General features: G+C 41.4%; 1 protein-coding gene across 4 annotated transcripts in view; it reads left to right on the top strand.

Moving 5' to 3' along the window:
• AGBL1 (AGBL carboxypeptidase 1) overlaps positions 1 to 23,602 on the top strand; it is a 938,649-nt gene that overhangs the window by 526,997 nt on the left and 388,050 nt on the right. The gene's annotated exons all lie outside the window — the stretch shown is intronic.

The following is a 23,602-nucleotide window of genomic DNA, read 5'->3' as shown; positions in this document are numbered from 1 at the left end:
GAACACATATTACAGCCATCAGTTCTCATAATTCCTCTTTTTCTGGGCCTGGGGTGATGGAGGGCCCTAGATTCTTCCATATAGGGTCCTCTGCCTCTTTGCTCTATCAGTGAGTGCCTTCAGTCATATGAGTACAGTAGTGCAACCTTATCTGTGGTTTTACTCCCAGTGTCAGTGACCCACAGTCAACTGTGGTCCAGAAACAAAGGATCCTCCTGACCTATCATCAGAAGGTCAGAAGTGGCCCAATGCTTACGTCCCTCACCCACGTTTGTCACCTCACTTCATCTCCTCGCATAGGTATTTTATCATTTCATATCCTCCCAAGAAGAAGGGTGAGGATACAGCAGTCAGATATTTTGAGAGAGAGACTACATTCACATGATTTTTATTTCGGTGTGTTGTTAAAATTGTTCTATTTCATTATCAGTTATTGTTGTTAATCTCTTACTGTGCCTAGTTTATAAATTAAACTTCTTCTTAGGCATGTATGTATAGTATATATAGGGTTTGTACTATCTGTGGTTTCAGGCATCTGCTGGGGATCTTGGAATGTATCCCCGTGGATAAGGGGCACTGTCCAGTATAAATGGATCACTGGTGAGTAAAAGTGGCAAGAAGATGTGAATAGGATAAAAGATTGCCTTGCTTTCCTTGTCGGAAGGCCCTCTTGTATTGCCACTTTTGAATATGAGTTAAACCTGAGCATCTGGGTGACTCAGTCAGTTGAGTGTCCAACTTCAGTTCAGGTCATCTCGCGGTCCATGAGTTCGATCCCTGCATTGGGCTCTGTGCTGTTGCTCAGAGCCTGGAGCCTGCTTCGAATTCTGTGCCTTCCTCTCTCTGCTGTTCCCTTGCTCAATCTCTGTCTCTCTCTCAAAAATAAATAAGCATACAAAAATTTATTTAAATATGAATTAAATACAATAAGAAGACTTATAAGACTGGACAAGATGAAGCCAATGAGCATGATTACTTAGTAATCGGAAAAAACGTAAAATCAAGCCAGTTTTCCCCAACATTCAGAGGATGGATTTCTCTAAAAAAGTGACGACTTTGAGAAGTAGACTATTAAATAAGAACACTAATTATTAGTTGAAACATAATATTGTAGTTAACATGTGACATAATTTATATTATGCTGTATTATGATGATTTGCATGTATGTGCTAGACAGTGAGCTCTCCATTTGTACCAGTTTTCTAATTCGTATTTCTCCCAACTTTTGTATGTGAGCAGTAATCCTATTGTCCTAATTGTGAGATGAGAACATTGAGGTGAAGAGAAGTGTGACGTTCAAGGGCACACCACCTCTAAGTGCCCATTGCAGATTGATTATCTCAGATTGCAGGTTGTTTGGGGAATTTTTAAGTTTATCATAGGCTCTCCTTTGTAGTTTAGTCTTATGAGGAAGATGAGGTTGGTAAGAAAATAGATGGGAAATTGTAGATGATTTGCAGTAGAGTCAAATAGACATTCCAAGGTCCCATTGAGCACCACTCAGACAAAGCCTTTATGAATTAATTATATTTTACAGAATTAGTTAATCATGAACTTATAACTATTCTCATCTTTTTTTTTTTTTTTGCCTTAAAGGCTTGGTAAATTTCATACATATCTTCAAGTGAACTACTGCTCCTCAGTATGCTTGTTCACAGATTGTCATTTGACCTTAGAAAATTGGAATTTTCTACTTCTCTCTGGCTAGTCTGCTCCCCCTGCCCCTTATCTGCAGTTTCACTGTCCATGGCTTCAGCTTCCCATGGTCAATTGCATTCTGAAAATATTAAATAGGAGATTCTAGAAATAAACAATTCATAAATTTTAAGTTAGGCCCCATTCTGAGTAACATGACGAAGTCTTGGGCTGTCCCACTCTGTCCTGTGAAGGTTGTGAATCATCATTTTGTCCAGCACTCTGTGCACTACCCGTCCATTAGTGACATAAGTATGTATATCTAGGGAAAAGCATAATATAAATAGGGTTCAATACTGCTACAGTTTCAGGTATTCATTGGGGGTCTTGGAATGTATTCCCTGTGTTTAAGGGCAGGAACTACTGTGTTCGTTCATTTTGGCATGCAGCCTTTGCCTTCTTAGTTATGGATATACAATAATCATGGGAGCCTGTCTATATAATAGGTACCCTCTAAGTGCATCCACCTTAAGGAGGTATTCTCAAGGAAAATAGGCATATTATCATTATTTTCATGGAAGGTTCACATTTTTGGAGCTTGCTGCCAATTTGGTAAGATGAATAAGAATTGCTGTTCTTCTGAGTTTTCTCTGGTCTTATTTCACTTTGGCCAGAAAGCACACACTCAACTACATGAGGGAAACAGAAGACAGGGTCAATGCAAGTATTTATTTGTCCCCAAGATCTAGTCCCCATAGTCTAGCTTGCCTAAAAATATGCAGCAACAAAATCTTCATTCATTATTTTTATATCAAACACTGAAAATACGTTTTCCAATTCTCACTGTCATACCTAGTTAGGGTAAGAAGAAAGATGTGGGGATATAAATGTGAGCTTCTATCAAAGTTTTGCCCAATTGAAGCCTTGATTCTTTTATATAATTTTACTTGCTTCCTTAGGAAGCAGTCTTTATATTAGAATCCACTTATATAGCTAGAGTGCTTAGTGACTTGCTAGCTGTTTAAAACCCTAGAGCACTTCAAAATGAGGAAACAATTTTGAGTCAAGGTTTGAGCATAGATTGATGATCAAAGCTTCCTGCTCCTACAGAAGGTAGAGGAAAGAAGTCAAGAGTTGGACCAGTTTTGAGTCAATGCTGGATAGACTCAAAAATAAATAAATGAGTATGTACTGGACACCCAGTTCGATTTGGTCTCCTGGTCTTGAGTGTCCCTTGCAGCTGTGTAGACTTAAAAAGACACTTCATGCATTAAAAGTATAAATGGGTGTTTGTTGAACATACAGCTCTCAGGGATCTCCCCACAGAGATTGGGATTCAGAGGGTCTGGGATGTCATTATTAGCCTGCTTAACAAATACCCTAGGAGATCCTTAGCATCAGAGAATTTTGAGATACTCTACTGAGAGAAGGAAGATGTAGCCTGGCAGAATTAATTGGACTTTCCCACAACTTTTCCTCGCCACTTCCTCTGGATCTGCTGAGTTCTCCCCACTAGTTCTGCAACATTGGCCTTTCAGCTCAGCACTGTCTTCCCTGGGTTCCCAGCTTTCGCCTGTCCACCACCCTGCCTCTGGGGTCACAGGCACTTGCTATTTCTACTATTAGCCCTGAGTTAATAGTAGACTATTGTTTGACCAACATGAGAGATTTGACAGTTTAGTGCCCAAACCATTTTCAGCCCGAGGTTAAAGAATGATATAATGTTTTTTTTTTTTTTTTTTTTAGCTTGTTTGTTTTTGGATAAGTGTGCTGAGCAACTGTATTCTAAGTCAGTGGACCTGAACCTTGAATGAGCTCTCCTTAGGAGCCTTACAAATCATACCCTTCATTCCTGCCATGATTCTGATGTGGGGCATGGCCCTGGGTATCACAGGCATTAAAGGTTGCAGGTGCCTCTAATGTCCCCCCTGGTTGAGACCCACTGCTCTAAGATGTCCTGTAATGACTCACCTTGTCCATAGGGGAGTGGAACTGGATTGATAACAAACTTTGCTTCAACTATAGAAACCTCAGTGCCATCTTTGAAGGGGTCAACCAAGGGAGCATATTGCTATCTAAACTCTCTTTTCTAGGAGAGAAGACATTGCAATGGACCCCTTTTATACCTCGCCACTATTTTCCCCCAACCCCCATATGAGAAGAACATGTTAAAATATCTGCTATTTACATAGCACGTGTCTTCCTGGAGCACACATACCGTATATGCAGATTTTTCTTAAGATCTCATTAATCCTCACAGATTTTTTTTATTTAAGATTTCACAGGAGTGTCACACCAATATATAAATGTTGAAAACACTATTTTCAAAATACATGTAAGTGCCATGATTTTCTAACTTAATATTTACATCCCATAACTGTTCATGGATGTATGTGTATGTGTATATGTATATATAAAACACATAAAAATATATAACCTATATAAAACACAAACGCCCCAACTGTGCTCGTGTTTGTCAGTAGTTCTTTTCGAAGCCTTCTTTTACTCTTTAGTGCCCCATTTTTTCTTTCTCTTTCCCTTTGCAAAAATGTTCATCTCTCTTTATTGCTGGAATTCCCGTGGCTACACTTTTAGTTAGTTCTCTCACTGCGTTTGCTGATTTCTCCTATGCTGATGTCAGGGTTGTCTCCTCAGTCAGACAGTGGGAGCGTCCATTGCTTGCAATCTTCCCATACGGTCCCTTCAGCCCTGTTTAGTCCATGACAGTCTCGGTTTTCTTTAGTCAATTGCCTAAAAACGGAGTTGCTCCATTAGTTGAACAATAAATAATGGTAATCATAATTGCCAGCATCTCTTTCAAAAGGCCAAGTCATGTGGGAATTGGGAGCACACACTTAGGGATCAGACGGACCCGGATTCAGATTCTAGCTTTTTAGAATATATGACTATTCTATGCCTCTTCTCTTGGGTTGTTGCAAGGATTAATTGAGGTAGTCATGCATTGAGTGGAGTGGAGTGCATATGGTGCATGATAAGTGATCAATAAAGTGATGTTCTTATTGATATGCTACCAAACCTCCAAGTTTCAGGCCCAGCTTTTACTCTTTGCTAAGATCTATTCTGACTCCAGCAGGGAGACTTCATAACTTGTTTCCCTGTTGCCTCATTTTCACCCCCCTTTATACGGATAGTCCTTTATTTCTTTTTGTTAGCATTTCTCTGTGCCCTAGACTGTAAACTCTTGAGGGATGGGATGTGATTTAAATCATTGTATCCCTACTGCCAGATACGCAAGCATATCATGAAAGCATTGAGCCAGGCAGAGAACTTGCTACCTACATTTACTTGGATGATTCACACTGAGCCCTTGACTAGAAAATGTGTGTGAATTTCTTCATTTGCAATCTAGGAAGAAAGCACTAGATGAGGCCCTCATGGCCTTCAAGACTTTTTTCTAACTGGTCTTAAATTGGAACTTTACTTAAACTTTTCAAGGTCTGGTTTTCAGAATGGAAATGTAGAAATTCTGTTTACTGCAAAATGTCGGCATGCTGAAGCGCAAATTACCGAGGTCTTCCAGGGTGTAAGCAGCCGGGCGTGTGGTATAGTTTCTCAGACTCCACTGCCAGAGTCTTTACTCCATGCACTTGGCTCCCTTGTTTTGGTTCTGGTGAATTCCAGCGGCAGGTTGTATTCCCCACAGAGCGGCCTGAAATCCTCTGTTACGGGCACCGCTATGGGTTTGCTCATCCTTACTCTTCTGGGGATAAAGTCATTTCATGTGGTTGGTAAAGAGTCTTAAATGATTTTATCATCAGCCCTCTCTGGTCCTTTAGGAGCAGGGCTTCCATTTTTTTTTTTAAGGTTTATTTATTTATTTTGAGAGAGAGAGAGAGTGCACACACGAGACGGGGAGGGCATAGAGAGAGGGAGAAAGAGAATCCCAAGCAGGTTCTGCGCTGTCAGTGCAGAGGCTGACATGGGGCTCGATCTCACGAACTATGAGATCATGACCTGAGCCAAAATCAAGAGTCAGATGCTCAACCGGCTGACCCACACCAGCGCCCCACAGAGCTTCGATTCTGATGGGAACTGAATCGGGCTGAAACTGTCACTAATAAGGTTCCTCTGCTTGTTGCTTCTAAAACACAGTGCTCACAGTTATGGATGTCCCCTTCATCACCAAGGAAAAATGAGAAAGGTTTGTGAACTCCTCAGCCAGTAATTCGTGACCATGGCATTAAGAGAGTGTCATGCACAGTAGGTGTAAGAGGGACATGGAGGATTTAGGAGACACATGACCAGTCTTGAAACTGAATGGGAACAGACTTCTTTTATGTCCTCTCCTTGAATCTAATTGGGCGAAATGAAGGGGGAAAGGCAGAGGGGACTGTGATTGACATTTTAAAAGCATATTTTCAATAGTTGGTGAGGACAGAGGTTACAGTTGTGGTGACTTCTCCATGTAAACGGTTTCCTTTTCAGGGCCTCCCATTGCTTCCATTTCCAAAGGGTGATGCACCTCAGAGTAGAATATGGAGGAAACTGGGGACAATGTCGAGGGGGATACAATGTGTCAAAGAGTGACCTCCCCAAAAGGTATATGCATATGTTAATCCCAAGAGCCTGTGATTGTGACCTCGTGGAAAGAGGGTCTTTGAAGATATAACTAAGTTAATGATCTCAGGATGAGATATCATCCTTTATTATCTGAGTGGACCCTAAATCCAATGGCAAGTGTCCTTATAAGAGACAGAAGAAAAGATACACAGAAATGAAGGCCATGGGAAGATGTAGGGTGTAGCCACAAGCCAATGTCTGGAGTCACCAGAAGCAAGAAGAAGCAAGGAGTCTCCCCTAGAGCCTCTGGAAGGCACACCTCTCTGCCTACACCTTGATTTCAGACTTGTGACTTCCAGAATTGTGAGAGAATAAATTTCCATTATTTTAAGTCATCAGGGTTGTGATGATTTGTTTTGGCAGTCACAGGAAATGAGTACAGGTAACCAGAACATACATCAGGGGGGCAGTGGTAAAGTTCATGGGTTTTGGTGAATAAAAACCTTGGTTGAGTATAAGTTCTCCTACTGCTCATTAGCTTACACAGCCTTAGGCAAAAATACTCTCTCTGATATCTGATTGGTTGGTTCATTGATAGGTTCATTCATTAATTCATCGTGTACTCAGTAATTTATCCAGTAAATACATACTGACTTCCTTCTGTGCTGTAGCCACCGTGGTAGGCATTGTAGTAAGGAGATGCATTTTTTAACATGAAGCAATTTTACATCTAGTGAAAAGAGACCAGCTATTCCAGTGTTTGCTACATTTTCTTGTATCTGATTATAAATATTCTAATTGAGAAAATGCTAATTGGGGAACATTTAGAAAATATAGATAGGCAAAAATAAAGTAAAAATAGCCTATTATTCTAATACCAAGGGATTAATCACGGTAAACATTTTAATAGATTTCCTTCCACCATTTGTATATACAGTTGTACTTTTATGCACATTTGAATAGTCTATCCTATTTAACATCATATTGACAGTCTCCTCATAATGTGAATATTACTTTTTTTAATGTTTATTTATTTTTGAGAGAGAGAGAGAGAGAGAGAGAATGAACACAAATGGAGGAGGGGCAGAGAGAAAGGGAGACCCAGAATCTGAAGCAGGCTCCAGGCTCTGAGCTGTCAGCACAGAGCCTGAGGTGGGGCTCAAACTCACGAACCTTGACATCCTGACATGGACAGAAGTCGGATGTTTACCAACTGAGCCACCCAGGCGCTCCATGAAACATTACTTTTAAATATCATTGTGATCTTTACAAATTCCTTCCTAGAGAATACCGTTGCCTGTCAGAGTAGCATTTAGATTTTACCCAAATTTCTTATGTACACAAATATACATTTGTGTTCTGGGAGTTTGCTTAAGCAGCCTGGAGAAGGGGTGCCTGACCCAGCTTGGGAGGCATCAAGGAAAAATTAAATGTGATAGCAATAGTGAGGTCCATGTCACAAGGCTATTCCAAGTATCCAGTGAGGTAATCCAGAAAAAACTTCTTGCTTAATGCTTGGGACTTCTCTCTCTCTCTCTCTCTCTCTTTCTCTCTCTCTCTCTCTCTCTCTCTCTCTCTCTCTCTCTCTCTCTCTCATCTGCTTTGATTTTCAAAAAATTAAACTAAAATTTAAAAAAAAATCACAAAGCCCAAAACTGCCTAAGTTTCACTTCTATGAGATACACATGGTTAATATTTTGATGTATAAACTTTCATCATTTTGCATGTGTACAAATATATATAGTTTTCCTGCCATTTTCCCCTTTTTTATTTTAAAAAAAGGTCATGTAACCCACTTTGTGTTAATCTGTTTTTTTCTCCATATCAAAACTATTCTTCTGAGATGCATCTTTAATGACTACATCACAAGTATGTTGTCACAGGGATAGAAAATAATTTATTTGCCACTATGCTGTTGTTAGAGTTTTAGTTACTTCTGTGAACACCGTTGTTGTCAGTACTTGTCCAAACTGTAGATTATTACCTCAGAATTGATTCCCATAGTGGATTTCTGGGTTGAGTTTCTGAACATTTTTCTTGCTTTTAGTACGTTGTACCAAATTGCCCTTGGACAAGTGTCCTGACTTGCACCTTTACTTGAAGTGTGTGAAAGTACCCATGTTCAGAATGTCTGTTCTGAAGGCCATAAGGAAGAATATTAAGGCAAGGAATATTTATGTAATGGCGAGCAGTCTAATTGGGTTAAAGCCTAGAAATAACGTGAAGGGCTTTGAGCAACATGCTAAGAACTTTGAAACTTATTCTTATGGCAAAAGTACTATTGGATGTTTTGTTTTCATTTTTGTTTGTGTGTTTGTTTTGTTTCTGCCATTGAATGCTGGTAACTATTTTAAATGGGTAGGGTTTGTCAGTCCAAGGGGATGCAGTTTTATCAAAGAAGAAGAAGAAAAAAAAAGAGTGAAATATTTTCTAGGAAATGGAAACTGAACCTAACAGATGAAGGACAGAGAAAGACCTATCTTGGTCTTTTGCCATATGGGACTTCGTGGTGGTTTGTGACAGTAATGATAGCCACCATTTATTGAGTGACTATTATATGCTAGAGGCGCTTTCTTAAACTTTTATTGAATATCTATAATAATTCAAGCAGGTATATTAAACCACATTTTATGGATAAGGAAGCCAGAGACTAGTCAGGTCATGTACCTTGTCCAAGATCATACAATTTGTAAATTATAGGGCCTGGAATAAAACTTACATCAGTTGCTTCCAGATCCCATGCTCTTACTACTGCCCTACATGGACATAATTGTGCTTCATGAGCAGGACTTTTTTGGTTCTGTTATTAACTCATGTCTCTGAGACCAAGGGCATAGTGGGCTTGGGTTGACATGTATAGTAAATGCCCTGCAGAGTTACCTGCCTTGCACATAATTTTCTGCAGATTCTGCCAAGCCAACATCTTAGAACTAGAAGGAACTTCAGTGATCATCTGGTTCATTGTCCGCTGTACTGAAGTCCTCATTCACATTTAAGATAGATATTTTATGCTTTAAAATTTCACTGAATTACACTTGAAAGACCCATTTAATATACTTGAGGAGTGGAATGAAAGAGGAAAAGTCATGTTTGCTTCTAGAGAGGTAAGCACTAAGTAGAAAAAGTGATGTATAGATAGTGTTAGAGATAAGTCCAAGAGTCGGCTGTGTTGTTTTCAGCCTTATCCATCTTTCACAGCTTAGGAATTCTTGTGCTAAGGAGAAAGAAGAAATGTATTCCTGACCCATAACTGTGATGAGTTAACCTACTTTGGTAATATATTTATAATCCTTTCGAGCTCCTTGGAGGAAAGATGCAATAGGGATATAAAATAATAACAGAGCTAACCTTCAAGAATTTTCTGAACGCCCAGGTATGGTTTGAGGTTTAATGAGTTTGTGTTAGTAAAATATTCTGATATCCCAGTTGAAGGGAGCTAGAGAACGCAAATGGTTATTAATTATTATTATTATTGACTCCTGCCCAGAGTCATGGAGATTGATGGCCTCCGCCATTTTTTTCATCCCCAGGCGTGTAGCTGCAGGTGCCAGTGCAGTGTGCAATAAATGTCTAATCCCTTAGAAGGATTAACTCTACATTGGTTTAAAAATAACGATTTCCCATAATCTATTCTGAATATACTGCTTGGTCCCCCTCCTGTTTCATCTAATGACTCTTGGTATCTATAATGAAAGAAAACCAAGTGCACTAAAATTCTGTCTGGACCCTTTGTGTTTTACACTGGGTAGCACTGCAGAGAAACTTCACAGATTTGTATCATTTCTGTAAAATCAGAAGAGGAAGAACTGTGGAGGAGTAGTTTTGCTTTCTCTGTGGTGTATTTTGCCTACTTTGTGTCATACTGGCTGGCTCTTGCGACCTAGCACCTCTATACTAGGTCTATACATTGTCAACCTCTACCAGGATTTTTATCAATTACCGTATTTTAAATGGTCTTAACTGCTCCAACAGAAGCTTCAGAAGCTAAGCCAAAATATGTTTCCTGGGTTTCATGCTTGGCCTGAGGAGGCAAGGGGTAAAGTTGGTGGCTGTTTAACTCTGCCCCAATCACTGTCTCTTGTCATTGGCTGAGAAACACAATGGGAAGATTTGGGCAGATGGACTGGTTCAAGTACATCTCAAAAGTGATTACAGAAAAGTTTCATTGGTTTTTGAGATACAAACATTTAGCCATTAAAATAAACAAACTTCTGCATCCCTATAATTATCGCTTGCCAAGGCAGATGCAGCTCAAATGAATCCCAGCTCATCTTGAATGCAGCGATGATGTCTCCAAATGAAGCTTTTTGCTATTTTAGCCAGAGAGGGAGCCGCTGGCATTCAGCAGAATGATCTTGTGACGACGTCCTCCTTGTTTTCCAGTCAAGTTTGAAGGGCATTTCCAATCAGGTTAATGAGGACCTGCTGATTCAGAGCTGAAATGGCTTGTTTGCATCTCCCCTCTGGTCTAGCCATGAAACGCCGTTCTCTTTTATCCACCGGCCAATCACAGCCTGCAAAAGGAACATCTGGCTTGAGCAGCTGCCAAGAGAGGAAGCACACTTTCTGTCCCCTCAAGCCAGTAGCAAGTGTGTGTAATTGAGAACCTGTAATTGCAAGAAGGCACAGACCTAGGCAGAAACCGTAAGGAGTTGCTGAGACAGGAGACAAGGAAGCATAGGCAGGCTTTGTGGGACCTTTAAGGGAGTCTGAGGTGGTAAGAACCACACAGAGTAGGGCTGCGATTCAGTGTCATCCATATGTGGCTAGAGACATTATTGTGACATGTGTCTGACAATACACGTGCCACTTTTTAATTAGATGGAAGTGAAAAAAACAAAGAGGAGAACTTAATATTTTCTCATACAGAACATGTAAGGAATCATGGGTGAATCTGGGAGGCATTGCTTTGATTCTAATGACTGAGTCTGCCCTGAGCCCAGATTTATTCTTATGGAGGCATGTGGCAGGCTAAGATAAAAACTCGTTTAGGGGCACCTGGGTGGCTCAGTCAGTTGAGCATCCAACTCTTGATATTGTCTCAGGTTATAATTCCCGGGTTATGGGATTGAGCCCTGCATTGGGCTCCAAGCTGAGGGTGGAGCCGGGTAGGGATTCTCTCTCTTACTCCCTCTGCCTCTCTCTCCCTCTTGCATGCTCTCTCCCTCTCTCTCTACAATAAAAAACAAAAAAGAAAAGAAACTGGTTTGATGCCTCCACCTTTCCATGCAAGCTCACTCTCCTCAGCACACCGAAATGCTATTGCCTGAGTAGAAGATGGGTTAAAAAGGACAGCCTATTGGTGATGTATTCCATATCTTCTCAAGAGATTCCCAAGCTTGTCTCCCTTCTCTTGGGGTCTGTTTCCTCTCAACCCTGTGACTGTGCTTCTCAACCAAGATGGTTGCTGTAAAGTTGCTCTCAGAACGTTTTCAAAGCTATGGGTGAAGCAAGGTAAGAAACACTGAAGGTGACTGAGAAAGTTTGAAAAGTCTCCTAGATTTTTCCAGTTTGCCTTACCTTCTCCACACCCCTCACCTCACTTTGTACCTCTGTCTTTGTGAATTTCCACCTACGATTGGCTTATAAAGTAGTAGAGCAACTAACTTTGAGCCTCAGTGATCTCTGAGAACCTCTCACATACAGAAAGGCAGGGCACACATGAGGTCAAGTACAAAGCAGTGGGCAAAGTGGACCATACCAAGTGTTAAGGTCAAAGTGCCCTGAGCAAGGTGTTGACTGACATACTGATGATCCTGTCACCCTTTTCACAGGACCTGATGACAGCATTCTCAGGACAAGACCAAGAAACAATATTATTCTAGAAAATTGAGATTGCAGTTTAGCATTTGATCACCACATTGTTTTGAATACAGAGGTCACAGGGGGCATTAGGTCCAGTTGTCCAACAAGGGTTTACTGAGTGCCAGGGACTTGGGTCAGGGATAGACTGGTGAACAAGGCAGATAGAGCTTTCATGCAAACTAAAGTCCGTGTTCTGAGGCAATGGCAATGATTTCTGATGGAAAAAAAACTTCTCTCCTGGGAGGAGAGACACGAACTGACCTGGGGAGGATGACAAGGAGACAGTGATGGCACAGGTGCAGCACAGTCACGTGTCCAAAGGCCCTACAGGGGGAAGACAATGTGGTTTGTTTGAAGAACTAAAGACACGAGTGGACCCCCAAGTAGCAGGTGCCTTAGGTTGGGTTCCCTGGGGTAGCAGCCTCTGAGAGAGAGATTTGTGGGCAGGAAGTTTACTGGTGAGGGTGCTCAGGATCAACATGGAAAGAATGGGCAGAGGGCAGAATGGGCTGTAAGGTAGTAGCAACACAGGCCTTGTCTGGTTCCTTAGACTGCTCTTCAGAGCCCCGAGGCCAGGGGGCCACACCTCTCCATTCCCACAGAGATCTTGCAGGTTACCCCCAGGGAAGGGATGTGACCAAGACTAGGACAGATTTGGGGGCTGAAAGAAGTAATTCTCAGAGAACAACCCAGCTTAGAGTTGAGTTATATAGGCTTTTTTTGGGCAGGGTTGGGGGGCGTGTTAGTTCTCTGTGCATTCTGGCTAAATGCATCTCTCTGTAATCCTCAGTGTATGTCTTTGGTGCTCATGTGAAACTACCTTGAGTGGTTATTGAATCCTCTACTATAAATGCAGAGTCAGAATTAATTTTGAATGGATAAATCTGCACCTGGAATGACAATTAAATGCAGTTTAATATTATCAAGAACTGGCCAACAATGGCCCATGGGCTAAATCCGACCCTCCCACCCTGCCATGTTCTTAAGTCACTCCTTTTGGAGAATCTTTCCTAACTCATCCTGCTTCTTCAGTCTCCCTCTGAGGTAAAAGTCATTCTTCCCTACTTGCACTTTGTTAATTGCATCATTGTAATGGTTGTCACATTTTATTATGCTCACGTGTACGTTTGCCTCAGTGGCCAGTTGACGAGGTATCGCGGATATGGACTCTGTCCCTTCAGCTTTGTGACCCATGCACCCAGCACACTTCATTTCCTTCAGAACGCACAAGACAGCTGTTTGCTGCATGAATGAAAGAGATAAATGTAGTAAACATACTTGTTATGAATAAAGAACCTGAGGATAGCTGTGAGAGGACTGTTGAACATTATTCAGAATCTTTATTATAACCTCATTTTCTCAATGTTATTCTTATCAGTAGGACATTGGTCAATACAATTAGGATCCATGTATCTTTGGAATTCAAATGCTCTTTCTCCCTCCTTATATCTCCCTGTTTGTAGAGACCTGGGTCTCAGCTATGCCTGTCTCTACTTGTTTACCCAACTCCTGCCAAAGGTCTGACTCACCTTGGAGCTCCACACACTGGTTCCTGGTGACCTTTGACAATATCAAGTTAGTTCCCAGCTTGAGTCTTAAGTGCCAATCCTACCTGCATAGTTTTCCATATTCTTCTCTTTGCATAGCCTGTTAGATGTTTATCTTTATATCATGGTGGCCTATAGGACTTAAATCATACCATACCCCCTTTTTATGGTATTGGCCCAGATCAGTAGTCATCCAGTACTCTGTGGTTTTAATCACTCTGCTGGCCCTTGAGCCTGCCAGTTCTGTCTTACTCTGATCTGCAGACTTCCCTGACCCTCTACAACTGGCACCAGAAGGCGTTCTGTAATCAGAATTCAAAGAGTGGAGGGGTCAGGTTGCTGGGGGGTGGCTACATGGTACAACATTTTTCCAGAAGCGAGGTCAGTCCACCTGAAATCTTCTCCCCTCCTATTACAGCTCTTTGCTTGAGAAAGGAGTTTCTTCCCTCCAAGGGCAGCTTCTCCGAAGCCCTGTGACAGCTGAAGTGAAGCCCCAGTCCTGGGGTGCTGCTGGTGCCATTGACTCTAGAGCCAGTGAACAGCATGATGGTGAAAATAGTAAATAATAAGTGATGCAGCATTATAGACTCATCACGCACATTTCATCCTGTGCTGGGTCAAGGGCAGAATATGCATCTCTTAAAGACCCATCTTAGAAACCCAGGTGTCTTTAGTGATGAAATGAGCTCAAAATTTGAAGAGAAAAGCCCCCCTGTTTTTTTCAAGTGGCTTCGATCCAAAGGGAGGCTCTGTTTGCAAGAAGGCATAGTGTCAGATAGCAAGTCTAATACATTACATTTAGGTGGCCCCTCAGTCTCACCTATAAAGGACCCAACTGCAGGATTAATATTATTTTTCCTACAGTGGTTCAAGGACTCATCCAACAACCCTATCCCCAATGTTGAATGTTGTCTTTATTCTTTCTCTAAACAGCCAAATTCATTTATTTGGAATTGAGTCTCTGAGCTGGTGACTCCTGGGAAGTGGAGAAAACCAGAAACCAGCCTGATGGAATGGCCCGTGTTGGACCTGAATAATCATGGAGAGAACACTGGTTTGCAGGGTGTGTCTGTTTCATGTAAAGAGTTCTCAGAAATGTCTGGATGGGTTTCAGATCCCCTCCTTTGCCTTCTTTTACATGAGTGGGTTTCACCTGGTTGAAGCAAAGAACGAGAGCACTCAACATCTTTAACTAATCTTGAACTTTTTTGTTCACTCCCCAATTTGGTTTCCGGTCATATTGGCCCACAATTTTAGTTGTGGTGTTTCAGCTAAACAACAGCTGGGAGTTGACAGCCAGCCAGCTGCAGCCTGCTAGAGCAAACACTTGAGCTCCTAAATGTATAAAAATGATAAAATGACTAGACATATAGGTTTCTAATTGCAGCCAGGATTCTGCAGCTGGGAAGTCACCAGAAGATATATATTCTGTGTTGTAATCCAGCAATCATGTGCTCCACCCCAACTGAAAAGCACTTCCCTTTCCCCCACCCCCAAGATTGCTGCCAAAATGTGAAGTCCATTTCCAGCCTGCAAATGATGTTCACTTCTTATTAAGGAGCTGACCTGGCTCCAGACTTATAAATCCAGCCAAAGATTGAGCCAGGGAGATAGATCAGTTGAAGTTTGAGGGGGAAATGATGATAAGATAATGCCAGAAATAAGACTCAGATGATGCAAGCCCCAGATGAGATATATGGGGGTCACAAAGGCAGCCCCCCAATCCAGTACCGCATGCAACATCACATGTGAGATTCAGAGTGGAGCCTCTTGTTTTCTCTCTTCAACCTTCTGATACTCCTCCTTCCTCCCCTCCTTCCCTTTCTTTCCCCCGTTCCTCTTATCTTTACATGCATGCCCTCCTTCCTGCAAACAACTGTGCAACTCATCACCCTTCTCTGCTGGGTCTGTTCCAACAATGGGGGGGCGTTCATCTTACTTGAACATCTCTTCCAAGCACTGAGAAGGCTTTCTTCTTCCTTTGTAGCAGAAATTTCCCTGACATCAAATATTCATCCTTCTGGCTCTATATAGTTCATCTTCCAAGCATTTGTTCTTGATTTGGGGGCAGGGGAAGAAATGACCAAACTTTTGTAGTTCGTTTTCTTCTGCTTGAAATTTGGCTTTCAAACTGTCATTTCACAGTGGATTTAAAAAGCTGAACACTTTCTTTGTTCTCTCTTTCCCTGGAGTACTGATCTTCCCTCTGTTAGACTAACTAGTCTTAATAACAAAAGGACTGGTAGGGCAGGGGGAGGATGATGTGTCACAAACGAGACCAAGAAAGAGCAGTACCTCTGGGATAGTCTAAAGCATTATCTGGCAATGTCATTGGGCCCATGGCACTACACTGCCCTGGCTTTTTGCTCTTTTGTGCTAGAACAAAAATTCCTTAATAGAAGGGGCCTTTTATTTATTCTTCAGGATCGAGCCCAGAACCTGACATGTCACATACACTTAAAAATAATGCTTATCAATGAACAGTGAATGAATGAACCCCCATCAAATCTGGTTGGATCTGTTTGTGCTAATGGTAATGCCCTACATTTGTAAGATTTTCTAAAATGTTTCCACATATATCATTTTACTTGATGTGACTATTAGTGAGTTGTCACTTTTTCCTACACTTTCACAAATGAGCCAGAAAGCATAAAAATAAGCAACCACTTTGAGACAGAGAATTTAACTAGAAGGAGCCATGGCACAGATGATCAGATGTATCACCTACCTGGCCTGTTGCAGTTTAGATCAGAGTCAGCAAGTCATAGCCTGTGAGCCAGATCTGGCCTGCAGGTCATTTTTGTAAATAAAGTTTTATCAGAGCACAGCCATGCTCATTCATCCCGTAATGTATGTGGCTGTCTTCTCATTTCAGTGGCAGAGCCGAATAGTTGTGAGTGATGGTCAGGCCCGCACAACCCAAGATATTTACTATTTGGTCCTTGATGGAAAAGATGTGTTGACCTCTGGTCTAGATTTTACTAACAGCAGGTGCATGTGTCACGTTTAAGGATGTCAAGGAAAGTAAGGAAATCCTGTCTGCCTTTGGAGCTCCTCTTGATTTTGGGGTGGTATTTTCTGATTGATGATCTATGTAATATACTTTAAAAGAAAGCTTCGGGAGTAAGCGTGGGGAAAGTAAATAAGAGACAACAAGGAAACAACCTCTTCAGTCGACATATGTGTGAAGGCACGCTGGAGTAACCCTGGGTTTTTTTTACTCCAGTTTGTTGTGGTGTCTCAAAAAGCTCAGCATGAGGCACTTCTGAGGTCCCATTGTTCCACAAGGCATCTGTGATGTTGCACTGAGATATGCCAGCCCCCCTCCTGATCTCACACTTTCTGTTGTCTTTACACTTGAGAAGTCACTCCAGATGCGGTTCTGCTGAAAGTAACATAATTAGGTCTGGACGCCTTTCATCATCCATGGAGTGGGTACAGACTGTCTTCTCTCTGAGAACTTCATCTTTTTTCCCCAAAGGATTCCTGAATACTGTGAACATATGGGACCTCTCACACCTGTAGGCATTTTAGCAATTTCCTCTGATGAATCCATTTGTAGCCCTCTGCTCTGTTATACCAATGGGTTTCTCTTCTCTTACTTTTTTAATATATTTTTGTTGTTGTTGTTACCTCGGAGAGATTTTGCCTTTCACAGGGGCCAGGAAGTCATGAGATATCATGAAATATATGGTTAGCTGTGGGGAGATTTTTGCATTTGGTTGACTTTTTACTTTTATAAGTTGGGTTGGATATTTCTAAAGGCAGATCCTTTTTATTTATCTGCATGACAACACCAGTTTTCTAGAACAAGTTCAGTTCCAGGATTTGCAATTTGCCTCTTTCTCTTGGTGATTATTATTTAGCTTTACTGGTTTTATCAGTGAATTATAGATAAGGGCACTGATTGCAAACTGGTTAAGCCACTTCAAGATTCGATTAAAATCCTGCAAGTAAGAAAAACATTGAAATATTCTGTTTCATGGAGGCATCTGCTGTGTTAAAATAGCATAGACTTCAGAAGAAGACGATCGGGATTCTAGCCACATCTCCATCCCTCCAAGACTGAAGTTGATTTGCTCTATAACTTCCCTGAGCCTCAGTTTCCTCTTCTGTGAGATCTGGATGATCATAATATCATTGCCCTCGCTGAATTCAACTCCATTCCATTCATTTTGACAGAATTCTCTTGAGCATATACTCTTTCTAGGCTCTTTGTCTAGCACAATGATTATACAAAAATATAATTTTTTCTCCTTCAGTTTACAGTGTAATGGGGATTCAGATACATAGAAAGTTGGTTTCAATATGACTCGGTACAGATCTTATGGAATATGATCTGGGTTGTATAGGGATGTAGGAGAGGGATAGTTTTCTCAGTCTGAGTTTCCAGGGAAACTTCCTCTGAGACATGATACCTAAGCAGTTATTGGATTAGCGTCATCAAGCTAAGACAGAGGAGAAGGGTACTTAGGTGGTGAGTCTAGGGACCAGGCCATGAAGGCCTTGTGAGCCTTGCTAAAGAGACCCCAGTTTATCTGGAACACTCTAGGGGTCCAGTGAGGGGGTGTGACACAACAGGATATACTCAGTTCTGGGCCTCAGGCTAGGTTCTGGGTGTATGTGGGAAGTGGGGGTACAGATAACAGAATACTATTTTCAAAAACTAATTGTGTTCTAGGCACTGGCCAAATACCACACATTCATGAATTCTCTTTGTTCTCATAGTATCCCTGTAAAGTGAACTTTACTTCCATTTATGCTTGAGGGATGGGGACTTAGAGATGACATATACATTGCCCTCAGTATGCTCATAGATGAGGGGAGGTTGTGTAAGTGGGATCGTATCTCAGCATGAAAGAAGCCATTAGGAGTTCTGTATGGAGTGATGTAGGTACACAGAAGAAAATAGCTGAGCTGTGCTTGGGGAAGTCTTTGTAGAAGAGGTATGTCTATAAGGTGAGTAGAAGTTGTCCATGAGATAGGAGGGTACAGCCAAGGGAACCACAAGAAGAAAAATGGTGGAGCAGACACTGGAACTCCAAATGGTTGTGTATGGCTAGTGGAGTAGAGTTGAAGGTCCTGGGATTAGATGACATGACAGGTAAAACCAGGCTTCATGGTACAAGCAATGGGAAGTCACAGATAAGTTTTAAGCAAGCGTGTGCTATGATAAAATACGTTTTAGAAAGATCATTTTGGTGGCACTATAAAGAAGATGAAGAAAATTGAAAGATGGCCATTTCTAGACAAGGGAGTAGACTCCTGGACTGGTATGGTAGGAGTGGAGATGAAGCAGGAATAATATTTAGGGGGCAGAACAGAGACAAGTTAGTGTTCAAGGGACCAAGGGAGAGAGAGAGGGATATAAGGAGTCACTTGGTTTTCTGTTAGGGGGCTGGGTAGGCAGTTGAACCAAACACAGATGGAGACTCTAAGAAGAGGAGTATTTGGGAGGTGCCTGGGTGGCTCAGTCAGTTAATCATCCGACTTCAGCTCAGGTCATGATCTCATGGTTTGTGAGTTTGAGCCTCACATTGGGGTCTGTGCTGACAGCTTGGAGCCCGGAGCCTGCTTGAGATTCTGTGTCTATCTCTCTTTGCCCCTTCCCTTCTTGCACTCTGTCTCTGTCTTTCTCAAAAATAATTAACTCAACACCCAAACAACAAATCCAGTAGAGAAATGGGCAAAAGACATGAAGAGACACTTCTCCAAAGAAGACATCCAGATGGCCAACCAACACATGAAAAAAATGCTCAACATTGCTCATCATTAGGGAAATACAAATCAAAACCACAATTAGATACCACCTCACACCTGTCAGAATGACTAACATTAGCAACTTGAGCAACAACAGATGTTGGTGAGGATGTGGAGAAAGGATCTCTTTTGCACTGCTGGTGGAAATGCAAACTGGTGCAGCCACTCTGGAAAACAGTATGGAGGTTCCTGAAAAAATTAAAAATAGAACTTCCCCATGACCCAGCAATTGCGCTGCTAGGTATTTATCCAAAGGATACAGGTATGCTGTTTCGAAGGGGCACATGTATCCTAATGTTTGTAGCAGCAATATCAACAATAGCCAAAGGATGGAAAGAACCCAAATGTTCATCAATGGATGAATGGATAAAGAATATGTGGTGCATATATACAATGGAGTATTATTTGGCAATCAAAAATAATGAAATCTTGCCATTTGCAACTATGTGAGTGGAACTAGAGGGTACTATGCTAAGCTAAATTAGTCAGAGATTACTTCACTCATATGAGGACTTTAAGACACAGAATAGATGAACACAAGGGAAGGGAAGCAAAAATAATACAAAAACAGGGAGGGGGGGACAAAACATAAGAGACTCTTAAATATGGGGAACAAACAGAGGGTTACTGGAGGGGTTGTGGGAGGGGGGAAGGGCTAAACGGGTAAGGGGCATCAAGGAATCTACCCATGAAATCATTGTTGCCCTGTATGCTAACTAACTTGGATGTAAATTAAAAAAAAAATTAATAAAAATAAGTAAACATTATTATTATTTTTTTTTTTTAAAGAAGAAGAGTATTTGGGAAGGAAAGAGCTTGAGGGAAGGACACTGAAATGTGTTTAGAGAACTCATGGAGGGAAACAGACTGGCAGAATGTGAGTGGTGATGGAGAGAAAGAAACTGGGAATGCTTTGAGCATGCTGAAGGACAATGGCATCATTTAGGGAACAGGATGATCTTTTGTCATTTAGGATGTCATTAGGATGATCTTTTGTCAGGGTGAGTCTCACGGCCCCTTGAGAACCAGCAAAGGGTGCCTTGAGCCCACCTTCCTTTCTTGTGGAAGTTTTAAAGTCTCTTGGTATTTCCAAGATTTCATGAAGCCTAATTTCTCATGATCTCCTGAGTCTATATACTTTTTCTGTAATACTTTGGTTTTCTACATAATATTTATCTACCTGTGAAACTGTTCTCTTCACTTGTTCCTGCGAAACATGCAGAGAAACATTCCTGAACATTGTAGACTTGACCCAAGGTCTTGTGGTCAGATGGTGGTCACCATGGGTGCCAGGAAAGCAAGCTTTCCAGATTACTTCTTTTATAGTCGTGTGCTTAAAAACCCCCTTGCCCTTTCTCCCCTCCTGCCTTTGGTTTCATATCAACTCTTGACTCCTCCTCTTTACTCCTTCATTCACTCTTGGTTGTTTTCCCCTTCTCTTCACTCTTTTTCTGGAGCCACAAACCATTCCCCAAACCTCCCCCTCTCTTAGGCAGGGTGGTTGCTCCTTATTTTCTGAACTGTTGGTGCTTACTGGCCCTTGTGACCTTGGGACAGGAGATGAATGGAGGAAGCATCACCTTTTACTCTATCAAGTATTTCCTTCCAAATATAGTTCAGGCACTGCTGTAAAGGGACTGCAGCCTACCTACTTCATTATGTGATAAATATAGGGCAGGGGTGGGTGAAGGGTCATGTTTGTGACACAGGATTACTGGTTTTATTTAGACAAGTTCCATTTGACATATCTGTGAGACATCAAGTTTACTCTATGGTCTTATTCCTCCTAGGAGATGCTTCTTAGAAAGGGTAGTTTTGTAGATCATCCTATCCTTTCCCTTATGTTCATATTTAAAGAAAGTTGACTGTTGAGTGTTATTCTCCCTCTTCACTGGCTGTTCTCATGTGGATGTTACAGGTTGGGCTGAGGAGCTCAGTTTCTCCTGGTGGGCTGTCCTCGTGAGGGTGAGGGTGAGACTGTAAGTCCAACACAGAGTTCACACAGTTAAAAAATCAGTTTCATTGCCACAGGCTGTACCTTCCTTCTGCTAGCGGCCTCAGAGGTCTACACCATCGATCACAAAGTTAAACAGGTATAAATGACCCTGCAAAATCTATCACCACCAGGGGAATGTCAGCCTCCTCTTGCATCAGCACAATCATTGGCCATGAAAATCTTTCTTCAGCTAGCACTAGGGTTTTTGCCTAATTTTTATGGCTGGGATAATAGGCTCTGGACCCTTTTACTTAAAACAAAAACTCATGAAAACTAGCTTAAGTCAAAAAGAGAATTGATGCTCATTTATCAGAAAAATACAAGAGGATAAGGGACTTCCTCTCCTCTCCCCATTCCTCCCTTGTCCTCTCTCTCTTTCCTGGTTTCCGGAACCTGGTTCTCTTGTCTGGCTTCCCAGATGGAAGCACGGACGATCACCAGAAGCTTCAACTATTCATGAACTTTCAATACTCATGGTTCCTGTATAGGGTTTCTCTTCCTTGACAATTTAAGCAGCAGTAGTCCTGGGAACAGCTCTGATTGGTACAGCTTGAATCATGGGAATCTCCAAGAACCATCGAGTGTGTGTGAAGTAATACGGCACTCTGATTGGCCAGATCTGGGTCAGGTGTTCAGCTCTGGAGCAAAAATTAAGGGAGTCTCTCCTGAAGCATTGGGACTGAACATGAAGAATAGTGATTCACCCAACGCATGCTGGATTTATGTTTGGTATCCTGATGAACAGGATATAGCCCTAGTACAGGTGGGGGTCCAGTCCTTACGCTGCTTAGCCTCTGTAAACTTTTCTCTCAGGCACTGGTCCCTGATCCCACACCCAAGTTATTGACTGGGATCCAGTGCTGTAACTGCCTGAGGGTGGACATCAACAGGGCATGACACTGTTTTCCTCAGTTCATACTTTTATTTAGATCAATCGATCAATCGATTGATCTATCTATAGTCTTTTACTTGGGAGAACTGATCTTTGAAAAATAAATCTCAGTAATTCTCATTTCATACAGATATTCCAGGAGCCATTATTATTCATGTGTTTGTTTTTTTATAAAATAATTCAAACATACTGTAACGCACAGAGAATGATGTGAGGAAGACACTTAAAGCTAATGCTGATACTTGACAAATTGTGACATTTTTACGTACTTGCTTCAGGGTTTTATTTTTAAACAAAGGAAATATAGAAGATAAGGGTTGAAGCCTCCTTGTATCCATTCAAAATCCAATTTCCATCCTTTCTTTTCCGAAATTACAACTATACTGAAGCTGGTATCAGTCGTTCATCTATCTGTCTACCTGTTTCTGCTTTTGAATTTTCTCTTTGCTTTTTTTGGTCAATTTTTCTATGCCTGTATATGACTAGTTTACAATATTTTTATAGAAAGTGTTAATTGAAGTCTTCCATTAATTAAAAGCAAACACACATACACACCACTACCACCATCACCACCCAGAAAACACCCTAAAATTGAAAAAAAAAAACCCTCTCAAATGTAACTTTTCCGAGGTTGATCTATCAACTTTGTGAGATATTTGTTTACAAAAGAAAATAAAAGTGGTACCCGGGTGGCTCAGTTGGTTAAGCATTTGACTCTTGATTTTGATCTCAGGGTCATGAGATCAAGCCCTGTGTTGTGCTCCACCAGTGTGGAGCCTGCTTAAGATTCTCCCTCTTCTCTCTCTGACTATCACTCCTGCTCTCTCCCTCTCTAAAAATGGAAGGGAGGGAGGGAGGGAGGGAGGGAGGGAGGAGGAGGAAGGAAGGAAGGAAAGGAGGAAGGAAGGAAGGAAAGGGGGAAGGAAGGAAGGAAGGAAGGAAGGAAGGAAGGAAGGAAGGAAGGAAAGGAGGAAGGAAGGAAGGAAAGGAGGAAGGAAGGAAGGAAGGAAGGAAGGAAGGAAGGAAGGAAGGAAGGAAGGGGACAAAAAACTCCCACTATGATTGTTATCTTGCCGATTTCTGCTTGTAATTATTTTTGCTTTTGTGTTTTAAAGTGATGTTGCTAGAGGTATACATATTCATGTTTTTGAGAGTTCTTAATGCATTATTCCCTTGAGGGTTATACTTTATCTCCCTTTATACTGATTAATGATTTTTCTGTGAATAATTTTTTCATGTAGTAGTAATTATTAGAGGTTTACTTATTAGTCATATTTCTCTATCTTATTTTGTGTTTGCTGATCATTTCTCTTTTCCTTTTTATTACCTTTTTTTTTTGTGTGCTTGTGTATTTGATTCATCTTCTTTCTTTGGATTTACTCTATTTTTTCCTCTTTGATTCTTGATTTGAACAAATTCATTTTATTTTAACTCTACCTTGTTTTT

The sequence above is a fragment of the Acinonyx jubatus genome, chromosome B3 (genome assembly GCF_027475565.1).
Source record: "Acinonyx jubatus isolate Ajub_Pintada_27869175 chromosome B3, VMU_Ajub_asm_v1.0, whole genome shotgun sequence".
Taxonomy (NCBI): domain Eukaryota; kingdom Metazoa; phylum Chordata; class Mammalia; order Carnivora; family Felidae; genus Acinonyx; species Acinonyx jubatus.
This window is presented reverse-complemented; position numbering and strand designations above follow the sequence as displayed.